Below are 20,072 nucleotides of genomic sequence, written 5' to 3'. Positions count from 1 at the left end.
CAGTAAGCTGTCTATTTAGAGCATCTCTTCTGAGACTTCGGAGGTGACTGATATTCGGCATTCATTTGTGCCTTTATAGGAACAACTCACTGCGTGGAATCTGACTGGTGGTCTCAGCATGCGACAGCACCACTTTTTATGTGTTATTTTTCACATTTCAAGAACTCCAGGAGGGTTTAAAAGATAAGAATAATTTTCTAGCAAGGCTAAGGTTAGGGACATATTTTTGTTGCATATAATGATTGTTTGTAACCCTTCTACGCTTTCAAGCGGCTTCAAAACTTCCATCACTTGAAGGCCTTCCTCAAAACCAGCTTCAAAACATGCAACATTCTGCAGCAAAGGTAAAACAAGTCATAAAATATTTGATAGTCGTGTGCAGAACAATGCGAAGGTGAAAAGAGAACCTTGTGATCAAAAGAAAACACAACAAAATCCTATTTTGATTTGATATAAAAGTTCCCCTGTGTGCCAACCTGCCATAAATCTGCAGAGTTGTGCAGTAGAGTTCAAAAGCACCATCTTTCCCTGTCTTCTGATTCTCTTCTATTAGTCTGCTCATATGAATCTTGTAGGAGCATGCAACGGTGAGGCTAAATCAGGGCTTAGATTCATGTGTGCAAACTATCAGAAGAGAATAGGAAAACAGGGAAAGATGATGCCTTTGTACTTGGCTGCACAACTCTGCAGATTTAAGGCAGCACACAGGGACATTTTTGAACAGAATAGATGCTGCAAGGAGGGAGCTTAGAGGAGTTGTGGATGGGCTAGGGTTTTTGTTCTTGCTTCTTTAAATATGTAATTTCTTTATGACCACTAGAACTCCAATAGTCCACTAGAACATTTTATTACTCAACACAGAAGCAATTTATTAGATTACCATCCCCCATAACCCCAGTTCTATTGTATGGGAGTAAAATACTTAGTAATGCAGTTTAAAATCTATTGGGTGCTCCCAGACTTGAGTCCAATGTAGTGATCACAGCTTCTGTACTCCATACAGTTACACTATTAGATGATGTGCACTACTATTCAGTTTATGTATATGTTATGGCCAATCATTTCCAGAGTTTGCCCAGGGATACACATTTGAAGTGTAGTTAGAAAACTAAGGACAACAACTGTGAAAAACAAAGCAACTTGATGCCTGCTGGAATATATTTTATTCAGGGTGCCTTTGAATATTTTGTTAATGGGGTTGTTCACCTTCCAAACACTTTTAAAGTTGAGTTGTTTTAAGATTGTTCACCAGAAATAAAGACTTTATTTCAATCACTTTCCATCTTTTATTTTTAATTGAAGTTTACATTTTAATGTTCGTGTCTCTGGTGTTTCAGTCTGGCAGCTCAGTAATTCAGGTGCAGATTCTGAACTGTTACAATTTGCTATATTAGTTGATACATCTATTTGATACATACATACACAAGATAAGAAATGCCTCAACTAAATGTATCAATTTAGAACAGTGACAGTGTCAGTGACCCCCCCATTCCCAAAGCTGCTTTAGAAAGACATAAGAAGTAGTGATGTGCGGGCCGGCCCGATACCCACGGGACCCGCTGGTCAGATGGGTTCGGGCCAACCTCGCACCCCCCTTTCCGAGTCGCAAGTGCAGTTTGAGCGACCTTCCAAATTGCTTCCGACTTCCAGGTTGAACTTTTATAGACGCGCGTCTCGACACATCATCGTGGGGTGGATCGGCACAGGTCTATAAAAGGAATCCGGAAGTAGAGCTTGGGCAGGTGGCAGGCAGGTACGGGTCATAAAAAGCTTGACCCGCACATCACTAATAAGAAGGTGAAAAATGAAACTTCACACTTCAATATTAGAAAAACAGTCACAAATAGAAAGTAATTCAAAAAGGTGTTTATTTTTGGTGAACTATCTGGGGGCTTGTACACACACACACACACTTCCCCATGCTAAAGGACTGCACCTGATTTCTTTTCAACTTTCTGCATGCCTTAAAAGCTGAGGCATTGACTAGAGAGCTTGAGAGAAGAGAAAAACAGGTCCAATTATAAGATTTGAATGTGCATAATTACTCCACAACAGCAGGATATTTAATTAGCATGCTGTTATTCATTTGACTTTCTATTCTTCTTTATGTTTTCTAAGAAACCTAATAGAAATCTTTCCTAGAAATCTAATGGTGAAGACGGAAAATCTGCTTTCTTTTGTTACGAACTGCTCAAGATTTTCTAATAATGCAGATGTGCACTGCCTCTCCTGGGCTCTTTATATATTGTTCATAGATGTGTTTTACTGCGGCATAGGCATATTTTTGTACCTTTTCATCTACAAGTCTGTGCAGAACCTGCTCCAAATGTGGAACGGCAGAGCAATCCTGCAACCTGTAAGAGCAGGAAATTGAATATGTCACAAGTTAACATGAGCAACAGCAACTGCCAAATGTATTAAAACAGCAACAGAATATACGAGTAATATCACAGTGAAGCTGGAAAACTGTAATAAACTCCTTTCCTTCAATTAGGGTGCCCTAGAAGTTTCCATAGTCTGGAATCAATGCTGAATTATCGAGCTACAGTACATGAATGGAATGCAAAAGTAAAGAGATATACGTATTCTATTATGACAAAAAAGAAGTTTCATAGTTGCAGTGTTATGTCTTGCCCCTTCTTGTGCTTGATTAATATGTATCCATTATCTGGAAACCCATTATCCAGAATACTCCGACTTACGGAAAGGCCTTCTCCATTTTATCCAAATAATCAAAATTTTTAAAAAGGTTTGCTTTTTTCTCTGCAATAATAAAACAGTAGCTTGTACTTGATTCAAACCAAGATATAATTAATCCTTATTGGAAGCAAAACCAGCCTATTGGGTTTATTTAATGTTTACATGATTTTCTAGTAGAACCCTTGAATTTTTCTGGTCTAGTTTTTTGGGGGAAACTTATTTATTATGCTCCAAAGCTGCTGAATCTGAAAATACTAAAACTGGTCGAAGTCATGTAAAAGTTAATGGCAAATGATTCTTTTAAAATTTGAAGATGTTTCTTACCTTCATGATCTTCGAGGGTTTCAGGTTGGTTTTTGTTCGATAATCTGAAAAAGTCAAGTTTTTCCACGTCAAATCTAAAAAGTTGTACAGTTTGATTTGACGCACTGTTTGATTTGACGCACAATTTTGTGCGACTTTTTCCAGCACCAACTTCGTTTTGATATTTTAATTAATTATGTAAATTTGTAGATGGGAGTTAGGTCAACTTTGTTTTAATATTAAAATAGGGAAAATTCAAGTCTTAGTAAATACCCCCCTTTAGGTATGAAGATGAAAATTATGGAAAGATCCACTCCGGAAAAACCCAGGCCCGAGCATTCTGGATTACAGGTTCCATACCTGTATTCCTTTAATACTTGTTTAGGTGCTTTATAATGAATAATAAGAACAATACATTTTTGTAACACTGCTGGTAGCAGGGGGGTATAAACTCCCCTTGGGGTGGTTAGGAACAGAATATTGATAACAAACAGACCAAATGATGCTCTCAGTGGAACATAGGGCAGAGACAGACGAGAAGATTAAGGGAGATTTAGTCACCCGGCGACAAATTGCCTCTTCTTCTCCCCGAAACTGCCTCCCAGCCGGCTAGAATGTAAATTGCTGGCGGGATGGCCTTGGAGCACTTCGTTTTCCAAAGTCACCTGAAGTTGCCTCACAAGGAAACTTTGGGCGATTTTGGAAAACAAAGTGCTAAGAGTACCATCCCGATGGCGATTTACATTCTAGCTGGCCGGGAGGCAGTTCGGGGAAATTAGTCGCCCGAAGAAGAGGAGGTTTGTCACCAGGCAACTACTCTCCCTGAATCTCTAAGTGTGTCTCTGCACTAAAGGTGTTCAGCTAATTCGCCCAATCTAATTCAACATTCAATACAAGACTTGCTCTGGCTATCCCACTTTAAAAAGAGTGCCCTTATCTTGCTCAGTGACACTATGGTTTACAACTGACACTTCTCTTTAAAGGGATACTGTCATGGGAAAAAAAACATTTTTTCAAAATGAATCAGTTAATAGTGTTGTTCCAGCAGAATTCTGCACTGAAATCCATTTCTCAACAGAGCAAACAGATTTTTCTATATTCAATTTTGAAATCTGACATGGGGCTAGACATTTTGTCAATTTCCCAGCTGCCCCAAGTCATGTGACTTGTGCTCTGATAAACTTCAATCACTCTTTGCTGCTGTACTGCAAGTTGGAGTGATATCACCCCCCCCCCCAGCAGCCAAACAAAAGAACAATGGGAAGGTAACCAGATAGCAGCTCCCTAACACAAGATAACAACTGCCTGGTAGATCTAAGAACAACACTCAATAGTAAAAATCCATGTCCCACTGAGACACATTCAGTTACATTGAGAAGGAAAAACAGCAGCCTGCCAGAAAGCATTTCTCTCCTAAAGTGCAGGTACAAGTCACATGACCAGGGGCAGCTGGGAAATTGACAAAATGTCTAGCCCCATGTCAGATTTCAAAATTGAATATAAAAAAATCTGTTTGCTCTTTTGAGAAATGGATTTCAGTGCAGAAGTCTGCTGGAGCAGCACTATTAACTGATGTGTTTTGAAAAAAACATGTTTTCCGATGACAGGATCCCTTTAAGCCCTATGGCACACCTAGGCAGCCACCTTCATACAGATAAGGAATGTGCTATCAATGGCAAACACAGGCACTATTAGGAGGGGGTTGATTGGGAAATGAGGATTACTGAGCAACCCCCACTGTCTTCCATCTGATGCATGTTTTTATATTCATATGAGATGACCGTGCTGGTAAAACTATCCTGTGTGCCAAAGAGCTTGGGGCAAAATAGTTACTAGTTTAACAGTCTGCTAGCCATAACAATACCATTTTTTTTGTCTTAGAAGAACAATCATTCTTGCAAAGCTTAGATTTCAGTCCCAGCTGGTTATCATCTCTGTGTCTTTTGCCTTTCATAATGTTTCCCCCTGAGTAAAACCTTCATATTTGCACTTGCAAATATATTTCATTGACGGTTTATCTGTCTCCTCAATTCAACCAGTGTAGTTAAATGCCAATAGGTCTGCTTTGCCACAATTTGCTGAAGATATGAAGGTACTGAATATACCATCATAACAGGCAAGCAGATTTTTATTCTACTAATATACAGTACAAAAACAACATACTTAGCATTACATTTGTAACCCCCCCCCCCACCCCAATAAAGAAAAAAAGAAAGAAAAGATATTTGTGAGCTGCAGGATACAGAATAACCAAACGACGAGCATTAGATTTAAATAACTCAGCATATGGAAATGGATAATGAGATGTTTTAGTGTTTTTGTAATAGAGCTATAGATGGTGAGTCTTACACGTGTTATTCCCTGGCAAAAAAAAAATAAAGGAAGGTGCTGAGAATCTTATATTTCTAATCCCCTAGCCCAGAGCAACAGAAGGCAATGGGCAATTATTGATGCATATAAGAAAAAGAGATTGAGTGCAAAACTTCACATTTTGAATCAAACCCCAGAGAGAAGTAAGATTAAATTATTTTTTTCTTCTATTAATTGTCTCTCTTAAATATGAAAATACTTTGGTTTTGGTTTTGGATTGTGGATTGTACGATGATATAATGATTTTTTGTAGCACAAATGGGGGAAAATGCAGTCAATCTTTTCAATGTAATATATTGAATATTTTTGTATAATCCCAATGCATAATTGATGAAACCATAATTGAAACTATATTACAAATATCTTGGATTTAAAGAAGATGGTGGACTGTACACACAACACTTAAAGGGGCAGATTTATCAAGGGTCAAAGTGAATTCGAGGGAATTTTCAAAGTAAAAAAGTTCAAAATTCAAAGTAATTTTTTGAATATTTCGACCATCGAATAGGACACTACGACTTCTAATTTACGATTCAAAGTAAAAATCGCTCGACTATTCGACAATTTGAGTACTGTCTCTTTAAAAAAACTTAGACTTCAATAACCTGCCGAAGTGCTATGTTAGACTATGGGGGCCTTCCAGAGCAATTTTCTACGTTTTTTGTATTCGAAGGAAAATCGTACGATAAAATTGGAATACGATCGTACGATGAAGAAAATCCTCTGGCTTCGAATTCGAATGTCGGAGGATTCTATTCGATGGTCGAATTTCGAAGTATTTTCCACTATGAAATTCGACCCTTGATAAATCTACCCCATAGTGAATATACGCACAACTGTCCAGCAGCCCCTGCAATGATGCCTGAAAATTAGAAAAATATATCTCAATCAAAAAAAAGTTTGTTCTGCTGTGGAAGAAGGTGCATAGAAGTCAATGGGCCTCTCCACTTATTAAAACAGTCCTTTAAATCACCCAGCACTGCAAAATGTCTGTCTGATGGTACTGTACCTTAATCTTGTAGATCAGGGGTTCCCAACCTTTTTTACCCGTGAGCTTCATTTAAATGTAAAAAGAGTTGGGGAGCAACACAAGCATGAAAAAGTCCCTTGGGGTGCCAAATAAGTGCTGTGATTGGCTATTTGGTAGCCCCTATGTGGATTGGCAGCCTACAGGAGGCTCTACTTGGCACTATACTTAATTTTATACAATTAAAACTCACTTCCATGCCTGGAATTCAAAAATAAGCTCCTGCTTTGAGGCCACTGGGAGCAACATCCAAGGGGTTGGGGAGCAACATGTTGCTCACAAGCTACTGGTTGGGGATCATTGTTGTAGATAGTAGCATTAAACGCAGCAATAACTTGTAGGGTTAGAAGTATAAAAATCCTTAGAGCAATGATGAGACTATGGTCATAGACAGCAGTGAGTGTGTAAAACATGTTAGATGTCATTGTTTTTTTTTAAACATTGCCTGTTTCTATTGTTTCCTTTTTATATATGTACCAGTGTATTTGCAAGCACTTAGATGCAGTGTGCCCACATAAGTAGAAATTGCCCATCTGACCAAGGAACACTGGTATTCTGGGAGTTGCAACACACACAATTTTTATTCAGCCACATTCTTTGCACACGAAAGGATTAATATCCACAGTTGGTACACATCATCCAAACTGAATTGTACGCTTGAAGAATTACAGTTAGTCCCAAGTATTTACATATACTGCCCTTCCTTCTGTTCATTCACGCCTTTCACCTTCAGCCTCCAGTACCTTTCCAGACTCACACACCCCCTTTCACAATGGGACCAGCTTTGCCAGGTGCTTTCTTCTGGTCCCTCTGAACAACTTCAACGGCATTTGCTTTAAGCTCATCAGGGCCCTTCCTATATCCTAAACTCACTATTTCAACGGCATTTGCTTTAAGCTCATCAGGGCCCTTCCTATATCCTAAACTCACTATTTGGACCCTAACTTGTGGATTACCTGCCAAAGGTACTAACCCCTTCTCACTCCTGGATGGGGCACAGACTGCTAGCTGTTCCCTCTCTGCCTCTAATCCCTAGGATGATCTATGACAAAAACTATTCCTGTCCTAACTACCCTGACAGCTTCTTCCACTTGGCGCCTTCCTTCTGGTTCCTTTTTAACTGAGTTTGGTGCATCAGGCTCCCGGCTTGCTTCCATATGTGTTCACTTGGCCAGAGAAAGCCACATCAGATGCTGCATTCCTTCTATGGTTTTTTGGGCTCCCTCTTTTCTAGATGCTTTCCAGGGAGGCTCATTTTCTCTAGCACCCTCTGGTGAAGACTTGTAGTAATTGGCCCCATATAATATTAATAACAAAACTCTCTACCGACATCTATTGGTGAAAATATACATTTACCTACAATACACCGCAACGCAACACTTCCAGCCATGTCCTACACTCGCATGTACATAATGAAAATGTGCCCCGAATTGCTTGTTATGTGCATGCGAGTGACGGGACATGGCTGCTCCTGGTGCGGGTAACGTAGCACTGGCGGTGGCATTTTTTTTTTAAAAAAACTACTGTTATCCCAAACCGGAATGTGGGCTTTAGCCCGCACCTTTTGTTGGGGATAGCATTTTTACACAATTCGTGCCCATTAAAGCTGCCATCCTCAGGGCCGGATTTACATAGTGGGCGCTCCTAGGCCCACTGGTGTTTGTTGCCCCTGTCCCCTCCCCTTTATTCATGTAAATTATTCATCATCTGGACTGGAGCAATGGGGATTGGTGCACGGGGAAAAAAATGGTTGTATCTCTAGCGCATTCCCAGTGTTTTTGAATCAATGTGGGTGTGGTTGGGCCGCATGCCGTCCCCTAAAATCCTGCCGCCCAAGGCCCGGGCCTAGGTGGCCTTTCCACAAATCTGGGCCTGGCCATCCTAGGCAAAGGCCCTCAAGTGCCTATATGGCTAATACACCCCTGTACATATGTTTTACTCTCTGTTTTGTAAAAAATCATTACATTGTTGTACAAATACGCACATATTTACATGACAAACTGCAATATAAAGAGGCAATCAAACATAAAAATTTGCAACTCTATTATTACAAAATCCTTTAAATATGCATTTTAAAGTTAAGGCATACAAGACTGATTTTATGTCCATTAAACTTTTTGCTGTACAGGATTTAGGGGAACCAATGTGTCAGTACAGTGGGCCACTGAAACTCCACCTGGAAGTAGATGACATGGCACATATATGTTTTAATAAACAATGCCATACAATATATCATATCATTCAAGATCCTGAAGTTCCCAGTGGTATTTTGAAGTGAATCCTAATTCTTGGTTTGTTGGCGCTATGTCTCTCTATGGACATAATGAGTTTGACTCCTGCTCTTTTTCTTTTACGGTACTGGACATTCTACCAGAAATATATTTTTCCTTTATTAGATATTTATTTTTCTAAACAGTGCTTCTTCTTGTGAGAAGGAAGAAGAGTAAATCATGTCCATAGACAAACTGGTGATTTTGCCTTCAACACCTATGTGATGTCTAAAGAGTGGTTGTGAAAATGACTGTACTTACACGTGGCAGCAATTTATCACTTACGGATGCCATTTAGTTTCGTTTCATAGGAATATGTTTGCCCTCAGAGGCATGTTGCTGAATGAGAGAGAGCATTTAGGCAACTTGAAATGGGATTCTATTTCAAAGAAGGGATCAATATATATTGATCAAAACCATTGCAGTATGGAGAAAACTATTATGGAGACACAGTAACTAGTTTTCAAAACTGATGTATTACTGCATGGATCCTATAAGATCATAATGCCTCCTAATTCATTCTTTCAAAGCATATGCTTATTTTCCATTAGAGGATATATTTATTTATGCCCATGCTTTGAAATTGAGTTTTCCAGTAATGATGCGACTGTGCCATGCACCCTTGACTAAAACCAATTTGTTTATTCTTACCAACAACTACTGATTGTGCAAAAATACAACATTCTGGCTAAGTCTTAGAATTGCCTGAAACAATGAATGATCATTTGTACCACGGTGTCTCTTTGCATAATAAAACAGAATTGTAGTGTCACAGTAAAAATACCATTTATTTAATCCGTTTCCTCTATTGATGCACTGTAATATTTCTTTTGACGTATTTTCTAGAAGAAGCAACATTTGACCTTCACAGAAGCCCCTGCAGACTTATTTACTAAAAATATTGATGATGGATTTGCTACCATGTGATATAGTAATGGATTCACAGTTTTGCCATACTTCAGCTTTTCCAACGACGTATTCCGACCACGATTGTTATTCATTTCTAAGGTCATAGAAAGCCAATCCAATCATGCAATCACCAATATGAGGTGACGTGTGGCCACATAAATAATGATTAATATGCCCTACTAAATAACAGCTTTACATAGATGATATCAGAGCGTATATTATTTCAAAGAAACCCAGTAGTTAGAAATCACTCCCTCCCCACTAAGGACATCTTCCTACTTCATGATACAGTGTAAAGCCCAGTAACTGTGCCTTTAAGGATAAGGATAGGAAAGGGCAGGCGTGAGGCGTGAAGCCACATGGACACCACTGATGCTCTGAGATAGATGGCCTGTTACATAAAATATCTTAGATCTTCTTCTTAGAGCTTTGGTCGGGTGGGGGGAGGCCAGGAAGGGAGCGGCTATGCCAGCCATGCAGGAGTGGATCTGGGCCGTAACAATTGTAACAATTTGAATTGATACTACTGAGCAGGTAACCAAAAATATGCTGTGAATAGAGTCTTTACTTCAGATGGAAAACTGTAAGGAACTTACCCTGGTGGTCTAGCGGCAGAGGGGTCCACGCATCGTCCTCGGTGTGGACGCCCATCGCGCTGCTTCCTTCTCCTGTGCCGGCTTCCTCTAGGGCGAGCGCCGCACGCGTGTTCGTCATTTAAATGCGCAGTCGCGTTGGCGTCATCACGCGAAATTGGCGCAAAATTCAAAGGTATATAAAGCCCATTTAGATTACAGGACCTTGCCCGTTGTTAGGTTCAATTAGCTTGTTCCTGGGTGTTATTACTGTGATTCCTGTCTTGATCTACTGTGTTTGACCCTTGCCTGCCTGCTACTACTCTGACCTCTCCAATCCTGACCTTGCCTGTCTGAAACTACGTTGACCTCTCCAATCCTGACCTTGCCTGTCTGAAACTACGCTGATCTCTCCAATCCTGACCTTGCCTGTCTGAAACTACGCTGATCTCTCCAATCCTGACCTTGCCTGTCTGAAACTACGCTGATCTCTCCAATCCTGACCTTGCCTGTCTGAAACTACGTTGACCTCTCCAATCCTGAAACCTTTGCCTGTCCTCTGAGTATTCTATGATCTCTATCCTGATTTTGGCCTGTCTGACTATTCTATCTGCTTGTGCTGGCCCGGCCTGCCTTGTAAACAGTCGTGCCCCATTGCCTGCCAGAACTTACGCCTTGCACCTCCAAACCAAAGGCGGTCACTTAACTGGTGAAGTCGAGCCGAGACCAGGGTGCTTGGCATCTGTTCTGGTGTAGGGTGCCGACCGTGACAAAAACGGTTACATGGGTCTTCAAAATTTGCTAGTAATAAATGCTTCATTACAATTTCCCTAAGCATGATACCATTATGATCAATCATAGCTTCATAACTAACTGAGGATTCAACACTAGCTACTTTATCACAATGATGTGCAGAAGAGGAAAATATATATTCATAGGGGTTCATGTGGAAAATGTTGGTGCCAAAATGTAATTGTCATCAGACAAAGGACATACAGTTTAATTTAAGGCCTGTTGCAATTCATTATTATATAAGAAAACTGCTTTGACAGCTTAGCCACTCTTTGTGGTAATTGGCTCATCTATGATGGGCACATTTGCAAATTAAGATGCTATAACCTGTCTTGCATCAGTAAGAAACACATATTAGCTGTGATAACTGTTCAAATGTCACAGATCCATTATGCAGGAATACAGCCAGTAAAGTGTGCATTATGCAAAGTAAAGATGGAGTGTTAGTAAATATTAGAGGTGAGGAGGATCCCATCATTAGACAAGGATGACAATGGATTTTCTGCAAACGCTGGTGATTTGTTTCAAAAGGTAACTAATTATTTTTCATCTCAAGATGAATGTGTAACCCTTTGCTGGTACACTCACTTAAATAGTAATTAACCCTCTGCAATCCAGGGTCCTGAATTCCCTTTGTATGAAAGATACTGGGAACTGGGATTTACAGCGCAGTGCTTCCATCTAGTGAGCACTGGGGACTTTGCACTACTAGGAAAATAAACTACACAGTTTGCAGTAAACCAAATATAATTTTATATAATAATAATAATAATAATAATAATAAAGAGATAAACAATAATGCAATTCAACAGTATAACCCTGCACTTGGGAACCTGTATAGAAACCCTTGTCACAGTCTTTCAATGCCACAGTCCCACACTCTGGGTGTAAAATACCAATTAGCACAGTTCAGTTCTTTGCAATTTGTCCCCTACCCCACAAGCTCTTATGTCCCCAGGTAGCACAACCTGCCCCAAAGTACCTTTCACTTTGGACTTAGTAGCACTCCCACATGGCAGGTACATGAACAAAACCTGTCCTCACCCTGGGGAGTTACGTGTGGTCGAAGTATCCACATGCAGGAAACAGAAACTGGGCTCTCTTAATGTCTAAAGCTCAAATGTTTACTCAAAGCAGCCCTCTCCAAGTCCTCTCTAGTCAGTAGTGATGTGCCCGCCCTGCCCCTTTTGTGATGTCACCATGGGGCGGGTCTATGAATAGAGGGGACAGAGCAGGCTGGGCCAGGTTCGGGTTGGGGCAGGTGCGGGTCGAGTTTTCCTCGACCTCGACCTGCCCCAATCTGAACCCGGCTACTGGTCAGGATAGCTTTGCTCTAATAAAGATTAATTATATCATTGGTGGAATCAGGTACAATATACTGTTTTATTATTACAGAGAAAAAGGAAATATATTTTAAATTTTTAATTATTTGATTATAATTGAGACTATGGGAGATGATCTTCCCATATTTTAGAGCTTTCTGGATAATGGGGTTGTGGATTGTATAAATTAGAATGAATTAGAATAAATTGCTTATAATGGATTCTATCACCCCTGTAACAATGTACCCATAACTTCTGTACATTTTACATAACCAGAATTGTTTAAAAAATTTGACTTTTTGGGAGATTCCTGTAATTCTGAGCTTTCTGACTGGTTTGCTTAAAACTAAAAAGCTGCTACCCAGCAGAATATCAATAATGAAACCCAGTATCAGTCCTAAAATAGCTGTCATCATGTACATGAAATGCCCTATAAGCTAAGAATCTGAGTTTTAGAACAGCCAGTTGCTAATTGGATTCCCAACTACAGACCAGTTTTGCCAGAAGAGACAGCAAGTCCACTGTGCGATTGTTACCCACAACTTGCACACAACTCACAGAAAAGCACAAGATCTGTTATGGCACATTGTACACAATTTTGCCAGATGCAACTTTGCACATGGCCGCACTGATGGTGGAATTCTGGGACAAAATCATGGCAGCAATTTGCATCTGAATAGTGCGCTTAGCATCATGCCTTGCATTGGTAATTGAGCATTCTGATTGGTTGCTGTGTATTATTAGAATTCATGCAAATGTTGTACTTGTTATTGCATTGCCCAAATAATTGCTAAATGAAACAAAAACTTCTGTCAATTCTTTTCGTGTAAATATTTTATGCAATAGAAAGACCAAGTTTGCAAAATATATTCAATTCCTATTTGTGTTAACTAAGTGTTTTGTCATCAACGGTTCTTAAGAAGGGCTGAGCAAACTGCTCATAGTTTATTATGCTGATACAAATATATCAGAAAAAAATGGTTCATCAAATTTCTACTGATTCACCTACTTCTCAATTACTATGTTTTCAATTGCCTTTCCTGCTGTTGTTTTGTAAATGAATCCTTTGGACCGCTCAGAAGAATTATACTCAGCAGAATAAAGGAAAACAGTTTTAATTGAATAGCAAAACAATTAGGTGGCTTCTATCTTATATAACCTTAATGATGTCCAGCAGCACAAGGTGAAAGTGACTGGTTATAGTAAAAAAAAGCTTATATATTAATACTGTACTGGATTTGAGTGAACAGTGCACCACACTAATGGAGACTGGCCGATGAAAGCTAATTGTGAGAATTGTGCTTTTCAGGGAATACTGACATTAAAATCATTGCTGATTAAACCTTCAGGTCTTGGGTGAGTTCAGTTTCCTTTTTGTGTTTGGATGAACACTCTCTAATGGTCATTAAATTAGAATAAACACGATTCCGCTTTGATTTTTTATTCTTTAAAGGTATAACATACCTCCTTGATCAAATATACATATTTTTGTCTATTGCTTTTATTCAGAAAAATCTATGTTTTGTTATTTCTTGAGTTATACAGGGCAAACAAAAAATTGTTTCTAACTTCCTGGTTCTTGTAAAGTAGCAAATCCAACCAGTGCCCGGATAAACCACTACAGTATGGACTTCTGTAAAACAAAACTGTCTCAACATACTGAAGAGGTTGGTTATACAGAGCTCGTTGTGACTCATTTAACTAACTCAGCTACTTACAGGGAAAAATGTGAGACTACAGCAATTCTTAAAGTAAAATAAAACAATAACAATTCTTTATAACTAGAATTAAACTATTGTTTCAGTTAGGTAACATGAAGAGGGCAGTTTCATATTTTATATTTGTTTTGCTCATATTGCAAAAAGTTTTGTGCACAAATCCAGTGAAAATTGGTCTTGCTTTAGAGTTTAAGAAGAATGTAGCACCGCTTTGGATATACCAATGGGGTTTTATTATCTGCAAAACTGCTTGAGGATGTTGTGAATTACTTGAATGCGGTAGAAGTCAAACTTGCTAGGTTCACAATACACAGTTGTAAACATGTACAAATATTTCTGTAAGTCATTCAGCTATTGTTCCAAAAATAACTAGGACATCAAATATTGCTCAGAGTACTCAAGGTTGAGCATATAGGAGAGCAAATAGGCAAAACTGTCCCTAATTGGTCTTCAGGCTGGTCCTCCAATCTGGAATTGAAGGCCCGTTGAGGTTGAGATTTGGCCATGCAGTTGAGGATATCCCTAAAACAATAGTAGAGTGACTAATATGACAATGGCAGGACTATGGCAGCCAATCAAGGATCTTCTGATTCAAAATTCTGAAAAATATTCAGGAGGTACAAAAATTATGTTTTCTTTATATTTTTCTATTACTGTATATAGCAACATAAATATATAATCTCTAAGACCTATGTGTTTCTGTTACTTTGGCAATTACCAGGAAATTAGATCTGCACTATAGTTTCAACATTTTTTTTTCTTTTTAAATCTTTTTATTGAGTTTTTTCGAGGAAATTCAAAGAAAAGGGGAATACAGAAAAGAAAGGGATTCGAGATCACGAAGAAAGAATCACTTACAGTTATTGTTTTTACATTGTGACAAATATAAACAGAATTTTTTTGTAAAAACAGGAAAAAAGCCATGTAAGTAAATGAGAATACAATGAAGACAGGTTAGTTACAAGTCACAATGCTCTATCATGAGTTTAGTTTCACCATTTTTGCTCTAATGTGAAGTTCAATGTGGAGATTTACACCCCCTAGTGAACAGGCGCCTGCGGCCTACAGTCAGCGTCCCTGCCGTCCCCCCACTAGACCACCAGGTAAGATTCTTACAGGAAGTTTCTGTGGTCTGCGCTGGAATTCCAACCATTTCAGGCTATTCAGGCAAAAATCCGATTTAGGAAAAAAAAAATATAAAAAAATTGTACGATTCAGGTTTTTGCTCAATTTTATTGAGGTTTTAACTGAAGTGATTTTGAACCTTTTTAATAATAAATAAAGCAAAATCGCGTATGGGAGTTTGGTTGTGTTTTTTTAATTCAAATAATGAGATAAATTCGAATTTTAATAACTCCCAAAATGTTTACATGATTTTCTGGTAGACAAAGTATCGAGATCCAAATTGTGGATTTTGGATCCATTATCTGGAAATGATATCTGAGCATTCTGGATAACAGATTCCATACCTATATATGATATGTAGTACGTATACATTTCTTGGTAAGAAATAGTTCATTTATAGATTTACATTTTGATATTACTGCTCCTGTAATTCTTTATAATGTTTACTTTCCAAAAAATATTTTGTTATGGTTACATCTGATTGGTTGCTATGGATTAGCATTTCCCCATTAATGATAAGTCTAATTAAAACCTAGTGAAAGATCATTTTTAGTAATGATTATGCTGCAGTGTTTTCAATTCTGTATTATTTACTTTAAAAAAAATATAGGGTGTGGGGAGTATATTTGCCCATTTATAATTTGGTTTTGCCTTGAAGTGTGCTTATTTCTGGGGCAGTAATTTGTAAATCCTCTTTTGTACTTCTGTTGGTTTTTTCATCTTTACAAGTCAGCAATCTCATTAAGATTAAATATATTTGGTATTGGGGTGCTCACGGGTATATGGTGCTTTCAAAATCAGTTGTGTATAAAAGCATATAAAATAATGTGTTTGTAGTACTTGTATCTATAATTCTGAGAAATTATTTATTTAAATGTATGTAAAATTACATATCCCGTTTAACAAGCAAAATTACGCACTAATCCTAAACCTAAAAGGAAAAGAAAAGTTATCCCCAGGATATGCGTCAAGGGTAAAAAAAAAAAGCACAAAATGTTGAATATTTGCATTCATGTTTGTAAAAGTTCATCTTATACTCAAAGTTAATTTAATGTAATTCTATATTTAGACATTCAAAGACATCTACATGGCATGTCAAGAAACACATGCAGGAACATTAATTATCCATACAGGGCAAGTTTATTGGAGTAATGTAAGAAAAAGGTCATAAATAGATACTAATTTGCATACACAAGAAGATAAATTTGCATTTTGCAAAGTAAAGCTACTACATTGCCAATATTAACTGCACACGGTACATTTTTCTAGAACCTAAATCTTTTTCAGTAAGAAGTTTAATTACATACATTGCATACTGGTGAAAAATGTGGGCAAACTTTTTTTCTCTAGTAGATGGGTCAAAATACTTGCATATTTACAAAAGCTATAGGTCTAATAATCCAGCAGCCATTTAGCAGGTAGCATTTTCTGGTCACCTGATTGAAAGCAGACATCTTATTGGTAAGCATGGGTTACTAGATGAGGTGCCTTTATGCCTTTACATTACATTTCTCTATAAGATTCTTAATAGATCCTAATGAAGTTGATTTACAAAGGCCCCAGACAAAAGTGCATACATACCTCTCTCTGTTCACCCCTTATGAGTACAGTGCTGCCAAATGCAGGCAATTCATCACGGGGAACATAGATCTCCACTTTCCATTTTGACAGCAATTGTTTTATGTCAAGGGCAGGGCACAAAATGCAATTTTTGCCCCATGCATAATAAGTTACAAATTTATACGTTAAAATAAATGGAATGTAAATACTAAATAATTCAGCTCTTAAGAAATCATCGACCTATAAAATATAAAACTTCTCTGAGCCATCTGGAAAAGGCTTGATTTTAATAGTGGAAACTTTCCAGAAGTTTAGGTTGATCATAATGTAAATGGTAAATCCTTTCCATTTATGCCAGTTACATTTATATGCCAGTGAGTGAGCAGAGATATGGTTTCAGGGGATAAGGTAACACAGGGATAACTTATGAGTTAATCTACTTTTATTAATCTACAGAAGAGGCGATTAATATTATTGTCTTGTACATTATAATAAATTCATTTTCTCTTCTCATTTTGTGCAGCGTATAAGTAATTACTTTATACAGTGTACTGTAGACGAAGCCTGTTTTTTTACATTTAAAATTGCCTTTAAAATTCTTAAAAGTCTTACTGCCCACAAAACTGTCGTCTATAATGATTAACCTGTAAAACGACAGCAGGCCGGTCATTCTGAAAGGTTCATTTAGGAAATGAACATGCACCGGTAATTTTCAATAGATTGATCAAAGTTCTAAATGAAACATGGAATGTCACAGGAACAGTTCATTTAGCTTAGTTTCCACAAAGGAAAAATGGAAGAGTAGTAGACCATGTCTGTCCTTTCTTTTAGCCAAATACTGGTTTATGGCTTCTGTTGACGTATTTAGAAGAACATTTTGCAAACAACAGTTGCTTTCAATGGACCAGTGCCCATTTATATATACAGTATGTTGATTTACAGCCAGTTTAAAGTTGTTTCATTATCATCAACTGAACTGCAGCTTCTAAGGGCAGAATCAAAATAATGAAATTGCAGTTTGTATTGGAGAATCCAGCTTGTCAGCTGAACCTGGAGTGCTGAGCACAAACCTGTTAGTAAGGTCTCGCTAATAATCACTAGGGATTACAATTCAATTGGATGGTGAGCTATGAGCTGAAAAAAGTAAATGCAGAGACCATATAAACTATAATAATACTCTTTTCAACCTCAGCATAATCCACACATGGCTTTTTTTATTCAACCTATACTATTAGGACTAGTTCTTCTTTTATTAAGGAATCAATTTTCCCATAGACAGGCAATTAGTAATGTGATCTTGCCAATATCTGAATTGAGTTTTAGGAGTAGTTCTGCAATCGAACAAGCAAGGTTTCCTATTGTTCCATGCTGAACATATTGATTCTAATTCTAAATACCTGGCTTTAAGCTGCTGGAGTGCAGATGAAAAAAAAAAAGATTTCAGGGGTAAGTAATTCTTTCAATTCAGTAGAAAAATGGAGAACAAAATAATATTATGTAAATGAAAAGAATTGTAGAATAAAAGATAGTTTGGTCATATCAGGTGAAAGCTGAATAGTATTATTCCTCTGTATTGTTAGAACCGTCTGCTAAATCTTATCTAGTACTTGCTATTTGTTCTATAGTTCAAACCATTAGTCCATCAAACTGAACCCCTCCAAACGAACTCCAGTGTGCATATATCCATATACTCATACCAGCCCCTTCATACACTCACATTAATAAACTATATACAGTATACCAGTATCTATGCTAATTGTAGAGTTTAGTATCACAATAGCCTTGGATATTATACTTGTCCAGGACCGCCATCAGAAATCATGGGGCCCTGTACAACAACATTTTCTGGGTTCCATGGTCCCCACCCACCCCAGCCCCAAAGCCCCACCCCAGATCCCACCACAGTAAAAAGTCCACACAGAGAGAGCTAAAAATGGTAAACCCCTCCTCCCAAACACACACACACGTTATAAAAAGCCATTGGTGGTCAATTATAAGTTAAAAAATGTATTGGTGGCCAGGGTCCCACATAAAAGTTTTTAAAAAAAATCCTGGTGGTCCATGTTTTTTTATATGTTAAAAAAATTGGCGCCAGGGCCCCCCATAAAAGTTTTTAAAAAACATTGGTGTTCAGGGTCCCCCTACAAGTTAAAAAATAATCATTGGTGGCCATGGCCCCTCTATAAATAAAAAAAACATTGACGTCAGGGCCCCCATAAAAGTTTTTAAAAAACCATTGGTGGTCATGGCCCCTCCCTTTCAAGTTAAAAGAAAACATTGGTGGTCAGGGGCCCTATAGAATATTTAAAAAAAAACATTAGTGGCCAGGGGCCTATATAGTGTTAAAACAATACATTGGTGGCCAGGGGTTTCATATACACATTGTTGTTCTGTGGAACTTACCTTAGTCTCCTTTCGTGGCTTTGAGTCTTTTCACGGCTACGGGGCTTCAGCTTCGGCTTCTTTTGTGGCTTTGGGTCTTTTTCGCAGCTTCAGAAAAAAAAATTGAGACCACTGCTCAAGTCTAAAGGTTCCAAGCAATTGAAGCAGTTAAGGTGAGACCCACAGGGGATTCCTTTCAGAGATTTATAGATCAAAGAGAAGTTTTCTAGATTTCTAATCTGAAAACAAGGATTCCCAGTGGCGTAGATAGTGATTGGGAAGTTGTTTCTTTTTTTTTTTTGTTTCGTTTGTGCACCCTGCTTTCTTTATTACTTTTTAACTCAGATGCTGCAATGACTATTATAAACAAGCTAAATCATTAATCTGTCTATTTTCTCTGTTTCTGAAGCAACCTGTGGAAAGTTCCAGACGTATCTGATGCACTTTTTTCTGACATCACTATAAAACTGCAGGCAATGAGTAAAGGAAAAAATCTGATTTTACCCATCAAATGAAACAAAGCAAGAAAACATTTGTGTTACAACTTATTTTCTTAGTTAAATTCCTTTTTTATAGAAATAAGAATGTAATTGCAAGTTAAACCTAAAATTATACCTTTCTACCCTGCAGCAAATGCTAAAAGAGAAAATAATGTTTGGGTTAGTGTTACTTTCTTACAATCCCTACTAAATGAAATTGATTCCATTCTTTTTAGCAGCACTTCACAGGCAAAACTTTCACCAGCCCAGTATTGTACATATTACCCTTATGTGTTTTAATGATGTTTTAGCACTTTGTAAAAATCATCCTCAATGACATAACAGCTGTCATAAACCCTACGTACAATCGTGCTTTTCCAATGACAAACAGAAATTGCATGTGTCATCAACTTGCTATTAGGCAGCCAACCATGTAACTATAATCTTGCAGAACTGTTCACACATCATGATTACATTAGCAGTCAAAACAGAATATTGCACTCTGATTATGTTATCTTGGAAGAAACAGCCCTAAATTGCTTA

At 37.9% G+C, this 20,072-nt stretch overlaps 1 long non-coding RNA gene across 1 annotated transcript in view; it reads right to left on the bottom strand.

Annotated features, from left to right (window-relative positions):
* LOC121393748 overlaps positions 1 to 19,336 on the bottom strand; it is a 132,489-nt gene extending 113,153 nt beyond the window's left edge. Inside the window, exon 1 of the long non-coding RNA XR_005961309.1 lies at positions 19,072 to 19,336. This is a non-coding gene — a long non-coding RNA (uncharacterized LOC121393748). The remainder of the gene's footprint in view (positions 1 to 19,071) is intronic.
* Positions 19,337 to 20,072: the final 736 nt, after the last annotated feature.

Source organism: Xenopus laevis, chromosome 5L (genome assembly GCF_017654675.1).
Source record: "Xenopus laevis strain J_2021 chromosome 5L, Xenopus_laevis_v10.1, whole genome shotgun sequence".
In the NCBI taxonomy this organism is placed as follows: domain Eukaryota; kingdom Metazoa; phylum Chordata; class Amphibia; order Anura; family Pipidae; genus Xenopus; species Xenopus laevis.
The sequence above is the reverse complement of the archived record's forward strand: the minus strand, read 5'-3'. Positions and strand labels throughout refer to the sequence as shown.